The sequence below is a fragment of the Columba livia genome, chromosome 9 (genome assembly GCF_036013475.1).
Source record: "Columba livia isolate bColLiv1 breed racing homer chromosome 9, bColLiv1.pat.W.v2, whole genome shotgun sequence".
In the NCBI taxonomy this organism is placed as follows: domain Eukaryota; kingdom Metazoa; phylum Chordata; class Aves; order Columbiformes; family Columbidae; genus Columba; species Columba livia.
This window is the reverse complement of record NC_088610.1, coordinates 23715476-23734936: the sequence shown is the minus strand read 5'-3', so window position 1 is coordinate 23734936 and position 19461 is coordinate 23715476. Positions and strand designations below refer to the sequence as shown.

At 43.1% G+C, this 19461-nt stretch overlaps 1 protein-coding gene across 1 annotated transcript in view; it reads right to left on the bottom strand.

The window, feature by feature from the left end:
• Positions 1 to 3938, bottom strand: part of FAM168B (family with sequence similarity 168 member B) — a 305947-nt gene extending 302009 nt beyond the window's left edge. The window contains exon 1 of the mRNA XM_021297424.2: positions 3749 to 3938. The gene's annotated coding sequence lies outside the window, so the exon portion shown is untranslated. The remainder of the gene's footprint in view (positions 1 to 3748) is intronic.
• Positions 3939 to 19461: the final 15523 nt, after the last annotated feature.

The following is a 19461-nucleotide window of genomic DNA, read 5'->3' as shown; positions in this document are numbered from 1 at the left end:
AGGCTCATATCAGAAAGAGACTCTGTCTTTGGCTGTGTTTCAAAGCTTCCCTAGCTGAACACGGATTTTCTTTTTACCTACTCATTCACTGCTGTGATATCCACCTTCTCTGTTTGCTGAGGCTGAGTAAATCAAAATTAAAGTTCACACTCTTAAGTCCTCAATAAATTTTAAATTCCCCATGCTGTTCAGAAGGCTGTTCTTCCCATCAGTGACTTCACCGACCTCTCCTGACTCTACATACATGCAAGGAGATTAGATGCAAGCATAAAACAATCTTTAATAGAAGATTTTGTATGGCAAGTAAGGGTCTTTAAACACATTACAGAATGGAGAAAATATCCCTCTTCTAGTACTCAAATATTTATACAGGTTAAATATTTATGCACATACAACCCTGGAGTTCCGCACCGGTCTACCCCACATACTCAATGTGTGGGAGTTCAGCAACATACTTTTGTCAAGAGCTGTGGTTTTATGGCATATTTACCCATACAGAACCCACATACTTCCTCTGGTATTCATAACAAATCAACCCAAACATTTCATATCCTGTAATATTGAAAGAAGCGGTTCTAGCCATGATGAATGCCAACATTACCTGAGAACCACCAGATGGTGCTGTTAAAGATGATATGTAAAATTATTTCAAACTGATCATTTAATGAAATAAGATAAAGAAACTGGTCTTAAAATGCTATTTTTTTAATTCTGTGTGTATTAAACCAGCAAGGCTGCTACTATGCCTTTCTTTTAAAAAGGAGAAAAGTTAATGCTGAGGGCAATACAGTCCATTAAAGCAGAAAAATTTTCAGCTAAAGCCTCTAGGAGTTAGACTGTGCATCAGCCAGCTACCAGGCACCAGCGTATTTGTTCTCTACTCACTGCAAAGGAAAATGCTGAGAGCCAGCTTGAAACTCAAAGTTTATTCTTCCAACACCTGAGCTTAGGAAAGAAACAAAACCTCTTTGCAGTGGGAACCCACAGCCCAACTTTGGAAGACAGGCAAGGAGGCTCTTGCCTCCGTCCTTTCAGAAGAGCAGCTCTCAGGAGGTTCCTCTCCTTGCGTACAACATTGCACAAGAAATTTAACCAAAAGTCATTTTAGAGAGTATATAAATTACTCTGAAATGATGACTAGAAACCATGTTTCCAACCTTTCAGGCATCTACCCTCTTGTCCTTTCATACATGTGGACCACAAATCCCCAGATTCTTCAATAAGGGGGGAATGGCACGCTGCCAGCCCACACTGCCAGCAGCGCGGCAGGTAAGACCGCAGGGATACAAATTGATGCTCTCAGCTAGGAGAGACAGTCCCATTAAGGTCCCTCTGCTTCCCTCAGCCAAATATAAAAAAGCATTTCAAAACACCCATGAGCAAACTGCAGAAGCAGGAGCCAGAGCAAGGCGGAGCGGGCTCCCTGCAGCAGCACAGTCTCCACCCCGCCGAGCTCCCAGGGTGCCGACGGGCCGAGCCCCCGTTCCCTGCGCCCGCAGGCGGGTGCAGCCCCTCAGGCCTGCCCAGGCTGGGCCAGCACACTGCCAGGGAGCAGAGATTTGGATTGTGTAAATCCCTTCCAGAGCTTTGACAGCAGCCCTGCAGACTTCTCCAGAACAGCAACTTTAGGCACCTAAATTCTAGCCAGATCTCATGTCAGCACTTATTTTGGGTTGTATTTTTGTCACTTCAGAATAGAAACTTTGTATTAAACGACAGCATTTTCCAAAGCCTGGAATGCATTGGCCTTCACCCAGTTATTTCAAACTGACTTCTTTTCTACCTTTTTTACGCCTCGACTTAGCCAATAACAGATGTGAATATTTAATGAAAAACAAGTAGGTCATCCCCTTTTGCACCAGCGTTATCAGATGAGTTCAAGCTGCACCAGATGACTACAAGCTGTGTATGTGAACACAAACAACCTCACTATTAGCAACCCTATGCCCAGGAAACCTGAAGTGCATGGATACAAAATAAACACGAGATTGTGAAACTGCCTTTGTTAGCATGATGGGTTTTAAAATTATGTAGGAAATGTAATCATCTCAGCTTCCAAACAGATTACATGAGATACGATGTTATGCAGCAGTTTAGCCACAGAACCACACATTTATTGCAGTTAAGAGAATCAGAGAGGCCAGGTTAGCTCATACTGCAAGAAATCTTTGACAGTTTACTCAGCGCCTTCTCTAACTTGTGATGGGAAGCCTGCAAACAGCTCATGACTGTATGTTCAAAAGCATGTATGTGTACTATAACGCATGTTGCTCAGCAACTGAAATGCTTTACTGATTGTGTGAGATGTTACATACTTGAATGAATTGCAGCCCTGGCTATTAACAATTTAATAATGGTTCTGTGAATTAGCATTAAATTACAGTGAATGTTACAGAAGAGGCTCTAATATTTACATTAGTGCCTAATGAGTTCCCCATAATTAATATAATTGCACTGAGCCACAGAAATTAATATTCTACCAATTATTGTAAAGAGCTATCCAATCTATGCAGAGATTTTTTGAAGACACCTTCCCAATAATGACAAAGAGGATTTCATAAAAGCACAGGCCCTGATGCTGCCCTGAGTTCTGCAGGGGTGAATTTCATTGCCGGATCAAGGCCTGGGTCCCCACTGAAATTTTAGAATAAATTCATTTACCCAATTTCCTAAGCATTCATATTAAGTTTACTTTAGAAATATTGCAACAAAAAGCAGAAAACCTATTAAGTTCTGTGCCTCACCTTAAGCGTGACTTCTCAGGTGGTGACAAACATGACTGAGATAAAACAGTCCAGGACAGGTGACACAGGTACCTACACAGCTTCAGTGGCAACTACAGAGATCCTACCAGAAGCAGTGAAATACACTGCTGATAGTTCCAGATAGCATGTTTTATAAGGCACAAGGGTTACAAACAAAACCAAACGAAAACCAAACAAAGAAAACCACAGAGCTTTTCACACTTGCAAGGAATCTGCAACACTTCACTGTCCTAATTTCTGCAAGGCAGACTTCAGGGAGACACACAGATGCAGAGCCAGGTGTCCTCAGAAACCCCCCGGTGACACTGTAGGGACCATTACCTTGAGTAGCCATATTCAAACATGAGTCTAGTGCCTTTCTTTCCATTTTTCCAAATATTTTCTATTTGGAGATAGCTGACCCAATTTTCTAACTTGTTTGTTTCACCTTCAATCAAAAGACAGATAAGTTACCTCTCTTGCTTTGTCACATTTAAATATGCACTGCTGTTTCACAAAGCCTATACGAGAACTTCAGAGAGACTATTCTTCAGGGTAACTGATAGCACTAAGGGCAAAAAGGTTAAGTATGTAAGTCTTAGGTATTAAAGGATAATTAATCTTCTTGCATCCTCAGCCATCTCTGCTATGTCTTCAGACATTAGATCCAGTTCTTCTTACACCAGAGGGCAATTTAATGTTTTAAATAGTGCTAGAGAAGGCCAGCAGATAATAACCTTTCTTCCTCCCTATTCCCTGCTGCCAAAATCTTCTCAGAGTTATTTTCAGAGTAAACAAAAAACAAATAAAATTTGTCAGCCAGCCCACCCAGCATCACATCATAGTCTGACAAAGCCTGCCTTACGGTCAACAGGCAGACATAAAGACTTCAAACTACAACCTCAAGAGAAGAAGGTCTCAATTTTAAAGATACCTATACCCTACCAGTAAAACACTGTCCCTGTTGCACCAAAGCTAAACATCACCTTTGTGAAGGCACCCACCTACTCAAGTATTGCTTGAATAGGCTGTTCTTCCTTCTCCACGTGGCCCAGCACAGCTCTGCAGCATTGCTTGTAAGCACAAACACAAAACCCTGGGGAAACGAGCACAGCAACCAGTGATTTTCAAAGCAAAAAGCCCTTTGCTACCCAGCTCCTTTAAACCTGCTATCAAGTATTTCGCAAGTCTAGGCAGGCAGTCCATCAGGAGCTTGGCAAGTGTTCATCAGAGAAAGAGGTGGCAAAAAAGCCAACTGCCAATTGATCGTACTTTCTTTCCATTATCCTTTTTCCCTCCCCAAAAATGTGTCTCATTCCTTCCAGCTCCTGTCCATCAAGCTCCAGGGATGGCAGGGTCAAGCACAGCGAGAACCTGCAACTGGAAATAGGAAACCGCGGGGGGAGAAAAACAGCTGGAACAAGTGTGAAACATGGGTATTTTCATCTTCCCATGGTAAACAAATAATTTTTGCCTTTTATTCTTGACAATTACCAGTTGCAAGCATAAAACCTACCTTACCCATCCTCAACTACTCAAGGATGTCCTTCAACACAGTTTTGGCAGTTCTCCTACTGGTATCCTTTGTGCAGTAACGTTTGACCCGACTGCTGCAGCAGCAAACATTACATTATTCCGCTGCTATTGGTACCAAAGACAGAGTCCTGCCGCACTGTTTGCCTTAATGATTTCCCATGACAGCGAATGCTCCATACTGTTTATCTGTCATGATAAGTGTTTCTCAAACTCTTTTGAGTGTGTTTCTTTTCAACATCAGCAAGCATTCCCTTATTCTTATGCTGTAAGACACAGCTAATAGAACTGACCTGTTTTATGTGCCTCCTGTTATGTGTTCTCTTACTCAGGTGTGTACAAAAGATAGGCAAACCATTAGGAGAAAACGTGAATCCAGGAGATGCTTGAAAAAATATGCAATTTATACCTACCTTTGCTGAAACTCTGGGACTGCCTAACATTTAAAAAATGGGATTAACAGCATTAGAAACAGCAGTTAAGCTAATAAATAGTTAACAGCTAATCAAAATGATATGGTTAGACATCCTTAAAGTCAGGGACCTTGATTGTAAAAAGCATCAATTTAGCAGTTCATTCTACCTCAGAGAAGGTCTGAAACAAAGCAAGGGGCATTACAGAATCACAGAATCGACTGGGTTGGAAAAGACCTCAGAGATCATCAAGTCCAACCCTTGGTCCAACTCCAGTCCGTTTACTAGATCATGGCACTAAGTGCCACGTCCAGCCTCAGTTTAAAAACCTCCAGGGCCGGTGAGTCCAGCACCTCCCTGGGCAGCCATTCCAATGCCTGACCACTCTCTCTGTAAAGAATTTCTTTTGAATACCCAGCCTAAATTTCCCCTGGCAGAGTTGAAGCCCATGCCCCCTTGTCCTATTGCTGACTGCCTGGGAGAAGAGACCAGTCCCCACCTGGCTAGAACTGCCCTTCAGGTAGTTATAGAGAGTGCTGAGCTCACCTCTAAGCCTCCTCTTCTCAAGACTAAACAAGCCCAGCTCCCTCAGCCTCTCCCCATAGGGCTTGTGTTTAAGTCCCTTCACTGGTCTTGTTGCTCTTCTCTGGACCTGCTCCAGCACTTCAATGTCTTTCCTGAACTGAGGGGCACAGAACTGAACACAATACTCCAGGTGTAGCCTCACCAATGCAGAGTACAGGGGAAGGATCACTGCCCTTGTCCTGCTGACCACACTATTTTTGATACAGGACAGGATTCCATTGGCCTTCTTGGCCACCTGGGCACACTGATGGATCATGTTGAGCTTCCCATCAACTAGTACCCCCAGGTCCCTTTCTGCCTGACTGCTCCCCGGCCACTCTGTGCCCAGCCTGGAGCGCTGCAGGGGGTTGTTGTGGCCAAAGTGCAGTGCATTAGGGAATGGCTACAAGCACAGGTGTACACCACACAGTCCAACACTGCAGAGGTGCACAAGTTTATATTCCTAAATAAGAGCAACCAAAGTTGTTCCAGCTTTCCCACGTCACCCCGCACAGCCAGACCAGCAGAGATAGCCAGCCTGGGTGGGTTGTCGTACTGAGACCATGTTCTATAAAGCACAAGTATTATAGTTAGGCACAGCTGCTTCAATCAATCCCGATCACTTATACGCAAAACTCAATCAACACTTCTTACCACTGACAAAGCGAAAAGTCATGGTGCTCTTTTTGCCCAAGTCCAAGCTCCTTCAGCATAAACATAAAGCTCAGTAAGTGTCAGAAATTGTGGAAACAGGTTCAACTTGTTCCAGCTGCAGTATCACCCACATTTACAGTAGGAAAGGTAAATTCCCCTCATTGTAAATTCATTATATCTAACGAAGGTTAAAAATATGCCTCAGACTAAGTTTATAAAGACATAAAAGCAGAATCTCCCCTCCCTGCCTTCACAGTAACTTTCACAAAAACTTGCAGGAAACTAATCTATTAAGACCTTTACCTCTGTCACATTTGATTGATACAATCCAGCAGTTCAAAATTACTAGGGGAGATGGACAGACACACAGAGCAGAGAAACACAAACCCGTTTCCATAGTGAAGTGCATTAAAAATAGAAAGAACATGACACTGATGTTTCTTCTCCAATATTGCCACAGGGATTCTTCCAGGCACTGTATCCTGAAGCTCTAATTTCTTGTGAAATCTTACTATTTCAAAAGCAGTAGTAAGATCCTTCATAATTTTTATGCTGGAGAAAATAATTGGACCAAATTCCTGTATATCCAGGACAGATAAGATGGGGAAAATCTCCTATTGGATGCTTGAATATTTAATGTAGCTTGATTTACTAGCTACAATACCATAAGTGAATGGTCCAGATGCACGTATTGTTATAGTATAGCTTAACTGTCAAACTGAAGTATTAGGCTAGCTATAATTTGCCTCTTACCTATTTGATATCCAGAGGAAAGGCAATACCTTCACATTTAGCTTTACTTCTACTTCGCAAGACTTTATTAAAAGTTGGGCAATAAAATACTGCTCAGAGAAAGTCTATTAATGAAGAGGAGTGTTAGAAGAGTTAGTTTCTGGGTTGCCAAGAGCCTTCTGCATAGGTACATACTAATTGAACACATCAATGTCTGTATGAGAACAGCATGTTGAATTAAGAGCTACCTCTTCTGCTAACAAGCAGCCCCCAGCTCCGAAGCACCGTGCAGTACCCTGCATCAGCTATCTGTCCCCAGGGGCAAACGTCTGAAAACAGCCTCGTGACTCAGAAACCCCTCGCATATTTGGAACAAGCACTGACTCTTCGATGAAACTCTCAGATATTCACAGTGATGGCAGAGACAGGCAGGCTCCACAGAGGAGCCACTGGCTGCCCAGAAAGTGACTCTGGCCAGTCGTTAAGGAGCACCCAGAAAAGTGCAGACCGAATTCCTGCCCACAGTCTGGAGAGTCTGCATGGTTATTATCTGAATACATCAGCCCAGACAGGTAGCAATGAAGGCAAGGTTGCTGGTTGCAACACACCCAACACACCTTACAGAAGTGACAGCAAAGGTTTCTCAATGCTGTAGTCCGCAGATCAGCCTGCAAAACCTTGAACATTTCACATCTTTTCCTTTCCCTGAGAAAGTCAGTCATTTTTGTCTGCAAAAGTAAACCCGTTGTTTTGATCCATGCCTGTTACTTTAAAGTATGAATTCTACTCCTCCTTTATTTGTGTGTAGGAGTCCAGAAAAAAAGATTAAATACCTTCAATTGAAGTGTCCAGGCAGAACAACAAAGTGGCAGAGCCTCAGAAGACCCAGATCAGAGCAGCTACAGCAATCAAGTGCAAAGCTATAGGACTGACAAGCTCAGTGGGAGCAATACACAGAAACACTTCTGTAAAAGGTCACACTCCACTTAAGTTTTAATCTTGCAACACAGAGCATTTTGGTAAAGTGTGGGAGACATGCTGGCCCATGATAAAACAGAAACAATCTTTTAAAGTTGTACTTTACCAAAAGCTGGCTTTCGCCTACTTTCAATAAAGTAATAATTTGTCTGGCTGCTAGCTGATGAAGCATAGAATATACAGAGTATCAGAACAGAAAGCAACAGTCAGCGAAGGGTAGATACTAGCAGCAACCCAACAGAAGCATCCCCCTTGTGCTCAACAGATGCTGTTGCATACACACAGACAAAAAGCTTGCTGAAAAGATCTAGTTTATTGGTGGTGTTTGCATTGGGTAATGCTTATTTATAGAATCAAATCTCTTGAATGGGATGGCCAGTTGCTGTCCAGCTAGTGATGGGTGTCTCCACTGCAAGTGTCCTTGCAAAGGTGCCTTCAGCTGGAGAGGACTCCCCAAACCATTCTGGAGGATTCTTACACCTCACTGGCACACCTACGTAACTACTCCAGCATAGGCATGACCCACTTATATTCACCACCTTACATTATGTACAAAATACCTCTTAATTATCTTAGCCATGAACTTAGACTGTTCTACAAGACCACACCTACTGAGCAATATTGTATCCATCAAGTTATTTTAACTGATACAAGCCGTGTACCATTGCTAACGCAGACACACCGACCCTGCAAAGCATCCTCCTGATCTTGCTGTATGTGCATCTGGAAATGGGAGCACAAGGGAAATGCACAGATACAACTGGGTTTAAATTCTGCAGCCATTAGGCTGGATGGCGGGAGCACTGTTGGGCACCCAGCTCCCCTTCCTCACCCTGACTTGAGCTGCCCATGAATCTTTACAGATCACTTTGTCGCTTCCCAAATCACCTAGGTGTTGAACCAGAAAGCTAACAGTTTTTCTGACAAAAATGTTATTTCTGAACCTCCTACGGGAGTAATGAGCTTCCTCTATTATGAAGGGACAAGTCAGCTGGAAGAAGTAATAAAAGAACTAATGCTATCTGATAAGACGGATTGCTATTGTTTGGGCTGTCCATCCACACATATTTGTCCAGAGCATATTTTTAGTAGTAGAAGCAATCTAGTTACAGATCACAGAACAGCCAAACTGCCAGAAAACATGGACTGACTTACCTCCATCAAAATAAATCACAACAGGTTTGGGGACTCCCATAACTCAGAAGCCAAGGGTGACCTTGAGGGAGAAGTTGATTAGAACTGTCACACAAAGCCCAGCATTATACTTCATGGCTAATGATGCCAAGTTGCCAACTGAACCATGCCTGCCTGTTCAGAGCTGAGATGTTGCTCCTAAATACTAACTGATAGAAGTAAGTCCAGCAGTCTGACCTGCCCCCCTTTGCATGACGCTGTTCAACTAGTAGTGTTTGAAATGCTTCAAATAGAAATAGGAAAGAACCCAAAAGCAATGGGAAAGATTTAAAAAGAAACAAACAAAAAAGAAAACAACTACACCCCAATCCAATTTGCTTTCCTCTTCTACCAACTTATTTGGCCATGTATACCAGAAAATATACCAAACTTCTTAATATTAGGTACAAAAGACTAAATCCTCCCCTGGGCAGACATCAGCTTCAGCAGAACCCTCTGCATTTGCCTGCAAAGTGCCTGCAGCTCGCAGGGTCCAAAGCCAAGGGATTAGACCCAGCAGCACCATGCCTGCTTGCAGCCGAGAGGGACAGCAAAGGCCACAGGGAAGCAGAGAGGCTTGGCAGGCTTCATGGTGGGAAATGCCAATGGCTCATTTGTACAAAAGGACTCAAAAGAGTTTCTGCTGGTGTGTTCTGATAATTTTGCAAAAAGTAAGCACTGTTATGCCAGCTGGTAGATGGAAAAGGTAGATGAGAAGACCCAGCATTTCAGCACTGGGGGCCCCCAGGCAGGACTGACCCCCTGCAGCAGGGCTCGGACTCGCAGGGTGACGAGCAGCAACTCCTCCCCACACCCTCCCAGGCTGCTCCTACAGAGAAGGTGCCCCAAGGTCCTTCCCTTCGAGGTGGCCTGTGCAGCAGGGACTCCGAGGCTCCAAGCCCAGGTCCTTCCCACCCAGCAGGAGGCAGAGCTTTGCAGCAGAAATATGTCATTATTCCTTCAGAAGTCATGTACATTTAAATAAAGGGCTTCAACTTCAGCAGTTTCACATTTTTCAAACAAAACCTGTTAAAGCAGCACATCCCCATGCAGGCTGAGTTACTCTTTCATGAGTGTTTTCCCTGTGAACGCCAAGCTCCATTAATGCATATTCCCAGACTTTATACTCTACAGAAGGTTTCTGAGGCTGGCCTTCCCAAAGGCAAGTATTTCTGCTGAAAGTTTTGATCTCGAACCAGCTCAGTCATGTTTATGAAAGCTCAGCCTTGACAGAAGGAACTGGCTTTTCATCGCAGAGGAGACAGTTTTTGAACAATGTGGGATAAGGATTAAAAAAAATAAAAAAGTATCAGAAAATTCCAACTGAGGAGATATGATGAAAAATGCACAAGTGAAAACTGGGTTTCTCCAGAAATAGGAGACTGAAAAAATATATTCAACATTTTGTAGTTTTGTTCCTAATAGTTTAGTGCCCTTAAGATAATCTTCTTTCTTATTTTCAATGGGATTATACAAAGTGTAGGATCTTTTGAGGAGAATGACAAACAGGTCCTCTGCTGTCAAAAAGGCAAAGATGACTACTATATTCACCCCATCCAGGTAAGACACCAAATTTAAACCATAATCACCTGAACTTCCATAGCAGTCAAAACAAGGAGAGGCTTCTCCAAGTGGCGATTCAAATTTTTGGTTCTTCCTAAAACCTCTGCCTACCCCAAAGGCAACTATGCGTTTTATTTAGGCATTTCAACTTGTCATGAGAGAGAATGAATTCAGATCACAGCCTACAGCCATCCTACTGTGGCATTATCCCAGTTCAGAAATATCCAAAATATCTGAAGGGTGGTGGGGGAGGGGAAGGCGGGTGCAGAAAGACAGACAAAAAAGATAGAGACAACAAGGAGCCACTGGATAGAGGTCAGAAGTGGGAGACAAGACCCCAGGACCATTTTTTCATGCAATGCCAAGAACAGCGACAAGATTAAAACACCCTAATTAACGCTTCCTTGCATTTTGCTTAAAAATATCTAAGAAATATTCTTATGTCACTACATTAAGAAAGCATGTGGGCCATCTTCTGACAAACAGAGCACAGAAGTTGCCTAATGCTCCATTTGTTTTAACTTCCCTTTTCATAATTCATATATGCAGAGACCCAAGAGCAGATATTACCTACAGATAATTCCGTTGCTGCAGCCAATTTTGCCTTTCCATTATGATAAAGCCTGACATTTACACAGTGTTTAAGTAGGATGCCAGTGACTGCCAGCAGCGAACAAGATTCTCTCCCTGTATTGGTGAGGGCAATTGGCCTGACCTCGGCTCAGGAGAAAAGTTAAAAAAAGCAAAAATACAAGCTTCTTTACCTTCCCATTTGTGCTTGGGTAACAACCTGACCTGCTAAAGACATAACCTGCAGGAGGTCTAGGAAGTGTGTTTAACCCCAGGGATATTTCCTAAATAGTTCCCAGCAAACAGTGGGGCTGGCTCTGTTCCTGAGTTTGACAGTGCCCCGGCATAGTACCGATACCGAAATACAAAAAGAATTCAAAACTACTTTGCTGTTTTCTTGTTTCTCGAGTCAAACCAGGATCAAGGACAAGCTTATTGGAACATACACTCATCATATAATTTATCTATATTAGGCCTAGTGAAAATGGTTTCTTCTGCCTACTCCTGGCCTTCTTCAGCATCCCTAATGCTAATGGTGTCAGCCAATTACTCCCCTGCGCTAGGAATTCATTATCACACTGTTCAGACTGTTTCTATGTTCAAACACTACAAAACAGACAAGACAGAGTATTAGCACCTACCTCCTAATTTGAGTAAAGTCCTTTCCTTAACAAGCTTCTCTCTGTTGTCAACAAGCTTTTCCTCAGGAAATAATGTTGTAATATTGTAACAAAGCCCTGTGTATGATCTTATTTAAAAATAATTGACTTTTTATTTATAAACTATATTTTATTTTATAACAAACCCTAGCTGAGCCACCTTCTCTCAAGTGTTAAGATTCACATGTCCAAGTGGGGCGGCCAGCACCCAGAGGTGTTGACTCACATGGTAGGAGATAATGTTGAGGACCAGGCCATTGAGTCCTTGTCCTGTCTCCTGTATCCTCCAGAATCCGCTGAGTATGGGCTGGGTCAGGATGTGCCTTCCACACCTTTAGGAGCTGACAGCAATTGTGATCTTTTTTGCCTCCATCCTGTTCACCTTTCTGCATCATTAGGACTTACTATCCTTCATCTCCTTATCTGGGTGTCCTCAAGAGTGTTTTCTGCTCTTGCCAGGGTGAGAACTGCTCCTTGTCTAGGCTACCCCTTGGTTTTCTGATCAGGGCTTCCTGAAAAGCTGCAGGTGGATGTGCCAGGATCTTGATAGCCTGCTAATGCTGGAGTCATCAACACCTGCTGTTCCCATATCCCTTCCTTCTGGCACTTCCACATCTCAACCCTCCTATTCATAACGTTTTTTCTGTTATAAATCAGCTTTTTACAGTGCAACTGCAGGAAATACAAGGAATTCAGTTACATCCATCATGAGGGCTGTGTTCTAGCTGGAGAGAAATATGTATATTAAATAAACAGACAGATTCTCTGCCTCTCCACCAGTGGGAAAGTTTCACTCAGTGCTGTACTTCCCTGCAAATCTTTTCTGAGTTCAACTGGCAGAGCACAGGTAAATGCTTTTCCAATTGCACTGTCAACTGTTCCAGTATCAAAGCATAACAGCAGCAGTCGCCTTTCAGTTGCACGATGCACTGCATTCCTGCCTTGCTGTTGGAACAGCGTGACAAAACGCACTGAAAGTTTGATATAAAGACTTAACCTACATTTTCTTGACTAAAGCCATCAGTTCTCATTCTGTACTTGTTGGCCAACACAAATAATAAGGCTCTGCCTTCCTCACAGATTCCCTACACTTACCTAAACTACTCTGGATGTAAGTTATGTTTATTTTCCATCCCTGATCAAAGACATCCCATTGTTTCATCTAGGTTTTTTTGCAGGCCTCTTCAGATTTTGGAAAGCAAACTCAAGCACGCCCTATTTGGCATAGCTCTAAACAAGAAGGGAGCAGTACCTGCGTGCCTGGAGAAGAGGCACGCAGCCTTTGCCAGCTGCAGATGGAGGCTGCCAAGACAATTTTTCTTCCAGTTAGCACCTACAGAAATTGCTGCATCCCCTCTCCTCCTCCCAAGCCCTATGGGAGCACACTCACGTCCAACACAGATTTGTAAAAAGAGCATTCTGGCATGAAATGTCAGGTGAGTGTAACCCCAGAGATGAATCTGCCAGTTTACTACTTTGCCACTCAGGCATATTGCCAAGAAATATCTCTGCTTCCCTCCATCTCAACGGAGCCCAAGGAACTGAATCTCTATCCAGATCCTACTGAACCCCTGGTCCATAATAATTACCCTCTCCATCCAGGCCTACACTATTTCATGATCTCATTGCTTTGAATTAGCTGTCATCAGATTAAAAAAACCTGTCGCCTCACATTTCTGATATGCTCAAAACCAAAATGATTTCAGACATTTTGGAAAACATACCCAAATCCAGATCCCTAGGCCTGACTTATACAGCTCTTCAACACACACCTGGAAGCTCAACTTGGAAGGGAAACTGAGTAAACTCGGTAAAGAAGAGCTAAGAATAATCAAACTGGGAATCCAAAATTGATTTTTTTCTTCTCTAACTCAAACCCCACATTGCTGAAACGAAGAAACATCAACTCAAGGGTATTAGGAAAAGCTTTCAGATTTAGAAAGCACTCATATGTTGCAGTTTCAAGTATTAAAGAGCCCATAAGCTGCAGTCTTATCTTCAAAGCAGTAGCTGATGGTAGGTGTGCAGAAGAGAAAAATCATTAAAAGTATAACAAAATTAGGAATAGCTGCTCCTTAACTATTTCTTGTGTATATATCTGATACAGCATTTCCTCTCAAATCTTTGCCTCACTGAGCTTTCAGCCACATTTCACTCAAAGGAGAGCAGTATCTCTGGGAAGATGTATTTTCACTCTGCGATAGCTGGTAAATGTCCCGGGACTGCTCCCCTTCTTTTCTATAGGCACGGGGACACGTATAAGGTGTCACAAAGCAAGAAAGAGAGTGAGCCTGCAGTGCACAAGCTCTGAATACCTCTGGGTACGTGCTTGGGAGTGCGACACAAAGAAAGCCAGGCTTCCGTGCTGACTCCAGAGGCTGCAGCCCCATCTCTCCATCTCAGCCATGGCAACCACAGCTCACTCCAGACTGCTATTTATGGAGGGTCTATCTCCAATAAAAGCTTCATAAGACATAAAAATCCCTTAACAGGCAGCTATCCAAGAGTCTACTTTTCGTAATAGGAACGCTTTAGAAATAGAAGGATTTTAGCCTCTTTCAATGCCTTTGAATTTTAACATGATAAATCAACCTGTTCTTCTGATCAGCGCTAAAAAGAACAAATCATTATCTCACAGGGAAAAAATAACTACGGTCACAAAGACCCAAACTCCAGTTTGAGCCACTCCAACCAACCCTGCACAGCAGGCTGACCATTTTGGTAGCGTCTTCAAATGGGTACTGCTGTGTTTCACATTAATATAACTCCCTGCTGGGGTTTGTCCTTGTGCCCTTGACTTCCCCAGCAGAACCTGGGGCTGCAGCTCCTCCACAGCTGGAGGTCACACTGGCCAGAATTAGCTGTCCCAGGAAGCAGATGGTTTGGAGCACATCAGATTGACACTCAGTTTGTCAAAGCTATTGGATGCCAGCAGCCTCCAGCCTCATTGTTCTAAGAGCTGGCAACAAAAGAAAAAAAAAAAAAAAAGAAAGAAAGCCCACAGAAAAACAATCTAAAAATAAGAGAATTGCAAAGGATGACAGTTAAAGGTAAATTATTTCCTGTACAGCGTAATTTCCATACAGAATAAGTTCCTGAAGAGGGACATTAAGCAAAGAATGCAACTATGTTTGGGAGATAAGTAGGCAATTTTCTAAAGATGAAGATGGTAGGTGCAGAGAGAAAAGAAAATAAAGCAAAGGAAAAGGACACACTCATCACTCAACAGCCTCTTTTCTTTTCAGAAGTGTTTCACACTTCTGTGAAACACTGATAGTATAACAATAAATGCAGCAGGGTTTCACCAAGAGGAAACAGTCTCTCCTAATGACTAAGAAGAAACCTGCTAAAGATGAACAACTACACAGCTTCTGAGGAAAACCACACACCCTCTGCTGCAAGATGGGAGGAGGCACAGAGCACAGGAACACAGGCTGCAGCACAGCGGCTCGGGCACAGCACGGCCCGTCTTGTGCTGAGCGGACTCTGCCAGCCCTCTCAGTTGGGCACTTGGCAGACGGGTGATGAGGAGCAAACCTGGGGCAGATCCTGCCTGGTGGCACCTGCACCATAGCACCTCTCGCCCTGCTGCCTTCAGACAGCTCAGCCCTGGCGGAGAAGAGCTATACAAATACTATTAGTATCAATAAAGCCTTGGTACTTACCAGCTGTCCAAGCCTTGCTCCCAGTCAAGCAGAATGAGGTCTCCTCCTCTTTGTGTTTAGCAGACTGTGTCATTGACACTAGAAAACACTGCATTACTGTCCAAGAGCAGCAAGGGTTGGCTGCTCCCTCAGGGAAAGCAATTTGGGAGCCAGGGGTGACCCCAACATAGGCAGAGCCATCATCAACAGGGCAGCGCCCCCTCTGATTCCAAGTGTCCATCAACTGTTCTGCGCATGGCATGCAATGAACCAGGCCCAAGGTCCATCCAGTCAAGGCTTCTTAGTGCCTCAGGCCAGGACACCTGCCCCTCCTCCCAGCCAGGTGTCCCCTCACCCATACACACACTGAAACACGGGTGACCATGGACGGGGAGGCCCCTGGTGGGGCTGGTGGATCACAGCATTCCTGGGATGCACCAGTCTGACATGCTGGATGGGACAATGGTCCCAGAGGAAGAGGTGCCACACAGTCTCCAGTCTGGGTTGTGCTCCAGGGATAAATAGTCAAAAGAGCAGCTGAGCACCCACCCATGTGAGATCCAGATGTAACATCATTCACTTGTGGAGAAAACTCTGGCAAAATGCAGAACCTGGATTATGCAAGGCAGTATTCTTGCAAGAACAAGCCCTCTGCTTCAATGAGTTCAAGCATCCTTCCCATCTCTGCTGGAGAAAGTGAGGACTTGTTTGCAGCAGGACTTCACACACCGAAGCACAGCAATGGGGAGGCATGGATGTAGATAACAGGCAGGATCCTTGGGGCACCAGTCCCATCTCCCCAGCTACACAGTGGTCTGCAAAAGCCACAGCATCCTCTCCATCTGTGAAGCAAGAATGAAGATAAATATCACTTTTCTGCAGTCTGAAAGTGCCTTTTGTCTATTTGAAAGACTTCTCCATACCTAACTAGTTAGCTTGCCATAACTCCAGCACCTTAAGCATCCCTGTTGGGACTGAAAATAAAATTCAGGTTTCAAACTGCTCTGTCAAACTCCTGAGAATCATCTGTCATTAGCTACAGCTAATTTAGCAAAGACATTTCTGTAGCCAGAACATTTAGTGCTGAGTGAGCGCCAACAGTTAATAGGAGTCGTCATCTTGCAGTAGGTGAACAATGTTCCGGATCTGTCAGCCCATGGAAGACAAAGCTTCCCTCTCCTGCAGGGGCAGACAAGAGATCACGTTTGTGTGCAACTCTAAGGGTGAGAGCCCCACGATGTATTTGGGGTGCTCACTCTCATTCAATGTATCTTTGCAGTAGAATTGCTACCCAGGCAAGAAATTCACTAGCTGGTAGGATAACTGCTCTTCCCAAGGTTTCCCAGTTCATAATAAAAACCTTGTTAATGTATTAAGCAGAGATAAAAGAAAGTCAGAAGTATTTGGCAGTGAGGAATTTAACTACAGAGATTTACATCAGTTAAATACGCAATCGAACCTGTTTACAGACCACTATGTGTCTGGCATTACCAATAAATCATATTCTGTTTCTTCCCTTAATTGCCCTGACTTTGTTAACAAAATTAGGAGAAGAGCCTAACAAAACAGAAATCGCAGATTATTTTGAAAACAAAACGAGCAGCCTGAGGTACTGTGGCATATTGCTGAGAGAACACAGGTGGCTCTGAGCCTCAAAAGGTAATGACTATCTATACGCTGTGCTATAGGGCTTGGTTGCACTTTGATGAAATACTCTGTCTACAAGATGGCACAACACATTTGTTTTCAGAGCTATTAAAATCAGCAGTAGAAAACACCATTTTTATGAAAACCCACAGCAAGATAATAATTTACAGACCTATTGTATGAGCATTAGGGTTTTGTCCTTTGGGCTAAAAACCTCATTATTTTTCACATCTCATCCACTTGGATTTCTTTTTTTACCTTAACAAACACAGGTGTAAAAATTTAAGTACCACTATGCAGTTACATCTAACAAACTGCATATTGCACAGACAGGTGCTGTGAAGGTGTTCTCGTCTATTACCAAAGGTGTTATTATCTGACTTCCAAAGTAACACATTGTACTGTGAGCTACACTTGTGCAGCTACCAACTTGTAGTGAACCACTGCAGTACAGTGAACAATTCATTACTTGCTATCAGGGCTGAGATGAAGTTAAGCCTCCTGTGAAGGCACAAAGATATACTGAGATAACCATGTTCCATAGAGAGTTTTTCTGAAAATTAAAACACCATGTCTACAAAGGTTACTGATCAACAATTGAATTCTTCACTTAGGAAAGAATTACAATTTAAAATGTATCTGTATGATTTGCCCAATACTCTACAACTCATTTTCTGTAATATTTAGACGTTCTTCTAGAATCCAGGGAGACGGTGCTTCAGCCTCCCCATAGATGATCTTGTCATTTGCGTGCAGCAGCAGGATTTTGTGCAGTGCTGCAGTACCTCATCCATACTTACCACTACAGTGCCTTAAAAAAAAAAAAAAGCCTTCACGCTTGCAAGTTTATAGTTCACATCTTTTCAACAGACCATTCCCTCTAGGATCTTGGTGTAGAAAATGAAAGAGGCTTCCTTGTGCCCTTTGAAAGCTTCAGCTGTAACCCCCCCAAAAACAACTGAGTGTTCAGCACCTACAACTGAGGCAACCCCAGGGCACTGTATTTCTTGAGATCTCCCAAAAGATACTTTTCACGATCCCTCCTGGGTGCTATGCACTGGTGTTAAACAACTCATCTCATTTTCCAAATAAATATGTTGTAGAAGCTTAAGGTTGGGCCACAGCTTTTAAGATCCTTTGCAGCTTCCCACCCTCCTCCCCGCATGGCTGCCCCTCTTCCTCCCCTTTTCTGCATCTGCCACCCCACTCTATTTTTGTCATGCTCACTAAACCTCTCAGGAAAAATTATCATCTCAGCCACCTGTTCTAAATTGCTCTGACAAGAGGCAAGGGTCTAAACAAGAGCACGATTCTATTCTAGGATCTATGTTCCTCATCATAACAGGAAGATACAGTCAAGCTCTTTCTAGACCAATGGAAATAGCTACCGGGGCAAAAAAAATAAAATCAGTCCCCACGTCTCCTAAACCAGAAAAGAATATCCAGTGCTCCAAGAATACAGTTGGCAAAGTCAAGAATCAGAAATATTATTAGAATTTTCTTTTACTCTGTATTTATTCCAATTAGATGCATACAGATCAAATAGCCATTGCTGTTTCACCTGCTCTAGAGACGGAGCTGCAACTGCCTTTAAAAATAGCTAGAAAATATATCTAATTCTACTATAACATCCAGCAAATCTCTGCTTAAATTTAACACGTAGCTTCTTACAGAAGTTTCCTCCAAAGAGTTCCAGAGGCACCACCCTACCCTAACTGTACACTAATTGAAAAAAAGTCATTTATTCTCCAAAGCACGTTGTTCAATGCCATCAACCTCTCTAAAGAAGTATCATTTTAAAAGTAGTAGCATTTCTTTTGCACAAATGCTAAAACCCTACTTCCTCAATTAAGGAAAACCTACTTCCTCAATTAAGGAAACGCAGCAAGGTCCATCTTGTCTATCACTCTAGCTCCTTCAGTATCTTATCTTTTGTGAAACAGAGAGTGAGGACCCTTATTCAGTATTTTATCATACATTGAGGTTCCACCAAAATCAAAACACTTCATTAAATCAGGGCCTATGTGGTTAATGATTTCTGCACTACCAAGAAGAACGTTGGACGACACCATTATTTTTCAGATTCAGGCAAATATTTGAACACAGTTCAATAAAACAGCAGCCTCGATCTTCAGACCACAAAGAGATCCTTCTTCCTTCATTCAATCCACATACAGCAATAAAAGACTCGTATCCAAGGGATTTTACTTTGCCTGGTGGATAACGCAACTGGGGTCAGGCAGTGACACAAGTGTGTCTTCATTGCATTTGACTCAAGTTCAACAAACTTGTGTGGATTCAACTGCCAAAGGCATGGATGGTGTTAGCGCTTCCATAAGGGCAGAGCGCTGGGTCAGATAAAGGCAGCCGCCAGCCCGCAGCCACAGGACTGCACCCTTACAAACAACAAATGCAGACAAATATTACCTGTTGGTGCTCGTCATCCCACTGGTTTGTCTGAACTTGGTAGATCTCAAGAATTACATTTAACAGAAAAAAGATTACCTTCTCCCCTGCTCCCATCCAGATTATAATATATGAAATCAACTGAATGATCAGATGAAGCTTACAATTATTTTTTTTGGGG